Genomic DNA, 5,098 nt, shown 5'->3' with positions numbered 1-5,098 from the left:
ATGATAGGCTGACAGGGTGTAGCCAGGTCACTCCTGCCAGACTGGGCCTTGGAAACTGTGGAGCCTGAGGAGAGGGTGTTGTAGGAGCTGTTCTCAGAAGTCAGCTTGTTGAAAAGTGTTGTGTAAGACCGTCTCACTGCAGCCACGTGGAGACATAGCAGTGTCCAGGGGCTTTGTGATCAGTACCCTTCTGTGACCTGTGACCTCTGACCTGAGGCTGAGGTAGCCATGAAGTATCTGACATCTGTCCAGCACTTTCCAGTCAGCCAGACACCTTTCCCTCACATTATCTCACATGCGCCTCAGTTTCCATCCCTTATCTGTGGTTCACAGAAGGGATGCTACGATGCAAACCACAGAAGGCTCGGTAATGTGGGCACACACTTGGGACCAAACTTCCCTGCTTGGGGGTTCTGTTCTGTCTGCTGAGATTTCTGCTTCTTGTCTCACCCTCCTAGAGAACAGTCTTTGCTCCAAATTCCAGGCCAGCCAGAAGGTGTCCTTCATCTTTATCCCATTCCACCCCACCCCACCCCACCCCAGTCCACCCCACCCCACCCCAGTCCACCCCACCCATCCCATCCTACCCCATCCCACCCCACCCCCACCCTATCTCATCCCACACCACACCCACCACATCACCCCACCCCCATCCACCCCACCCTACCCCATCACATTTCATTCCTTCCCATCTCCCATCACATGGGAATCCATCATCCCACCCCAGCCCACCACTGCCGGGAGAAGCCAGGAGGCTGCAGGCCACTCCTGGCGCTATCTGTGGCTTCATTTCCCTTTCTGGATAGTCTCAGCTGTTCACAGACATCATGGAAAGACTTCATGTTTTTGAAGTGTAGCAGCTCCCTTTGTCACTTACTACGACACACAGAATGTGAGAGGAAATGACTTGTGTCATGTCATGTGGGTGCGCAGTGTGCCAGTGTTTCCTTCCCCTTGCCGGGGGCACACACATGAATAATGTACTGGAGGAGCCTGCCTGCTACCAGCTCACAGCTCAGTCCCTGCATCATCCCTTCTTCCCCAGCCCACTCAGCTGCCCCAGCCTGCCCATCCCACACCTCAAGCTCCCACTCCAACGCCGCTGTGCGCCTACCTAGTACTCTGACAGTGAGAGATTTGGAAGGTGGCGGTGTCTGCAAGCTGGGGATGTCACACAGCACCTCCCTTCAGGCTGCAGGTGGCCACCATGTGCACTTTTGCTTTAGGAACTCTATCCACATCATAGTATGGCACCAGAGGACTCTCCCATAAAGACGGGATGGCCATCTGTCCTGGTTTGCCTGGCAACGATTGAGGGCCTCCTCACCCATATTCTGTCTGCCTCCTAAGAACTGTGGCCTCTTCCATGGTCCACAGGAAGGCTCTGGACCACTCTCTCTGGATGGGCTACCTGATGAGTCACAGTCTGTGTGGGAGCAGTCAGGATGGAGGCTCAGAACAGAGGAGCCGTGCCACATGTACCTGGCCCGACTGCTGGGAGTGCCCCAGGCCTGGGGCATGTGCTAGGCTGGCCAGAAGAGCTGTTTCAGATTTTCCCTTTACCTGGTGACAGGTTGTCAACAGCTTTCTCCTGGTGTGCCATGTCCTGAGGGGCACTTTCTTCTCACCATGACGCTACAGCATGGAGGGAGGGGGCAGAGCAATGACCCCCCCCCCACCCTCCCACCCACAGGCAGGCATGCTCCACCAGCTGTCATGCCTCCTAGGCCCTTGGCTAGCCTGGCTCCTCCTCTGTATGTGCTTCTAAAGACCCAGGGTTGTCAGCACCAGGCTCACTGACACATCAAGGCCACCAATATGCAGGGGCAGTCCTGGGCTCCAGGGGAGTAGGGTGAAAATCCCCACTCTGAGGGGATCCTGAGTTTCGATATGGACCTCGTTTTGCCTCCCAGACAACACTGTGGCCCTGATTGTTGTCAAACCTCCACCACACACTCTCACAAGAGGGTCACCCGTGGATGAGCTGTCCTCTCAGGTGAATTCAGCACTGGTCCATGAACTATGTATGCACAGTCCTGTTTTTAGACCCCCTAGGAGCAAATCAGAGCCAGAGATTACACGCCTTATGAAACTCAAAACAAGTCTCTCTCAGTTCTCTCACAGCATTCAGCTACATAGTCACCTCCATAGCTCCTAAGCCTCTATGACAACCATATATGTTTCCTGTTTCCTGATCAGATATTTAAGTGATCGTGAAGGAAATCCTGGGGTGGTGGTGGTGGTGGTGGTCATTGTGGCTCGTGTGTAGTTCACAAGTTACAACCGCATGGTAGCTGTAACTAAGACCCAAGGTCCAGGAGGATGGATCTGTTTCTCATGGGCACCCTGCCCCCTTAGTGCTGGGACATCAGAGAGCGCAATGGAGGAAGGAATGAGTGGAAAGCTAGAAGCCCTTCTCCCTCTCTGCCTCCTGGGAGTGCTCTGTAGCACCACACCTTGAGGGGCTCCTCAGCACCACATGTCCTGGGGGCGGGGCTTCTCTGCACCACAGGTCCTAGGGGGCGGGGCTCCTCAGCACCACATGTCCTGGGGGCGGGGCTTCTCTGCACCACAGGTCCTAGGGGGCGGGGCTTCTCTGCACCACAGGTCCTAGGGGGCGGGGCTTCTCAGCACCACATGTCCTGGGGGCGGGGCTTCTTAGCACCACATGTCCTGGGGGCGGGGCTTCTCTGCACTACAGGCCCTAGGGGGTGGGGCTTCTCAGCACCACATGTCCTGGGGGGGCGGGTCTCTTCAGTACCACCCCTCTAGGGAAGGACTGCTGAACATCTCACCAAAGAACAAAAGCATCTTTGTTCCCTTCCAGTGCCTGTGCATATTCCTATGTTGGCTGCAATCACAGTATAAATGAAATTTGGTTGTTTGCTTGTAAATAAAAGGTCTAGGACTGTGACAGTGACGCTGTGTTACTAAGCACTGACTTTGTGTCTTAATTGTCTGTTGCTGACATTTAGGTTGGCTGCATCAGTCAGCTCAAAGCATTAGTCAGCTTTCAGTACTGCAATAAAACACCCGGGGCAGTTGATTTAGCCCAGTCTTGGAGGTGTGGGGGCGTGGCACTTGCATCAGCTCCTGTCTGGTGAAGAACTCCGACTGCAGTCACAGTAGGTTGGAGGAACTTGAGCATGCGTACGCATGTGTGTGGGAAGTTTACATCTCCCACAGGAAGTTAGGGGGGAGCTGAGATCCCACAGTTCCTTCTCAGGCATATCTCCCTGATGTAAGAACCTTGAACTGGGTCCTACTTCCTAAAAGTTCTACCATTTACAAATGACTCCGCCTTGGAAACCAGGCCATAAATCACAAGGACCCTCCAAGGACATCCAACTCACACCAGTTTTTGTTAACCTGATACAAACTAGAATAGGTCAGAAAGAGGGAACCTTAACTGAAACAGTTAACTTGCCTCCATTAGGCTGGCCTAGAGGCAAGTCTGTGGGGACATTGTCTTGATTAATGGTTGATGTGGGAGGGCCCCGCCCACTGTGAGTGGTGCCACCTCTGGGCCAGTGGTCATGGATTGTATACAAAGGAGGGCAGGCCAGTATGCAATCTTCCTGTGGACTCTGCTTCAGCTCCTGCCTACAGGTTCCTGCTTGAGCTCCTGCTCTGACTTCCTCCAGTGACAGAGCATGACTGGAATGTGTAAGCCTATAAACCCTTTCCTCTGGGACCTTCATAATATACAATTGCTCTGTCTATCTTTGCTGAGATTAAACACACCCCATTTATAGGTATTGCGTGGTCCTTAACAGTCTCTTTCTTTTAGTCTTAGACTATTTGCCTTTCATTTTCTAAGCAAATAATAATAATAATAATAATAATAATAATGCAACAACAATAACACCAATAATAGTAATAATGCAACAACAATAACACCACCAATAACAATAACAATAACAATAATGCAACAACAATAACACCAGTAATAATAATAATAATAATAATAATAATAATGGAATATCAAAATACCAATAATAATAATAGTAATAATGGAACAGCAACAACAACAATAATAATAATAATAAGCTTGATTAGCTGATTTTACACAGCTCATCAAGCTTATGGAATTCCTAAATGTCCCTTCAGGCTCTCACAGAGATTCTTCACGGGAGCAAGAGAGAGATTCATTATCCACAACGGTTGCTCCTCTGCTGTGGCTCTAGCCTTGGGTCACGTGCAGTATGGATCATTTAAGAAATGACTGAGTTCCACAGGCTGGAAGCACAGAAAAGAAAGGGATTTCGCGGTAAGCAAAGGAGAATTTGTTTGACAAGACTGTCATGTGGACAGACGTTTGCCTCGGTGGAGTGGGCATCGTTCTCTCTGGGAGGGGCCAGGGCAGGTGGAGCTGCAAACCCTTGGCCACTCTGCCCTCTGTCCTGATTGCTAATAGGTCAAGAGTACCCGACCTAGGTGCTACCCATCCCAGCTCCCAACTGATTCCCAGCATAAGCCTCTTCCCAGGCTCTGTGGTGGCAGGACCTGGGCCCTGGTGGTCACAGTGAGCATCTCAGTTGTTTCCTAGTAAACTGGGGATGCTGTGCTTTCCTCTGATGTTCTAGACCAGCCTCGTGTTACTGCCAGGAACAGGAAGAAGGTGAGAGGGGCTGGAACTCCCAACAATCTGATTATTATTGTTGTTATTTATTATTATTATTACTACTACTATTATTATTATTATTTTATTTTTCCTTCTTGCTATATAGTCCTCAATCTTGTAATGCTCCAGCCTCACCCTTCTGAAGGTTTTATAGGCTGGAAAAAAAAAGTGATACAAGTAGTCATATATTAATTAAATAAATAAGAATTATACATTTGTCTGTGTTTATTGCAACAGAATTATACACATTTAAGAACTAGGAACACATCACATATGTGTTCCCCCACTCCTCCTGCTACCCTCTAGACACCAAAAGCAAATAGGCATTTTGGAGCTTGGACCCTCTGCATTGGGTGGCTTGGATTTGGATCTGCGTCTTTGCTCTGTCGATGTGAACGCTCCTATCTCCCTATGTTGTGCTCAAGTCTGTACAATATGAGTCCTGCTACAGAAGAGTTGGGCGCTTGGGGAGTC

This window comes from Apodemus sylvaticus, chromosome 14 (genome assembly GCF_947179515.1).
Source record: "Apodemus sylvaticus chromosome 14, mApoSyl1.1, whole genome shotgun sequence".
Taxonomy (NCBI): Eukaryota; Metazoa; Chordata; class Mammalia; order Rodentia; family Muridae; genus Apodemus; species Apodemus sylvaticus.
The sequence above is the reverse complement of the archived record's forward strand: the minus strand, read 5'-3'. Positions refer to the sequence as shown.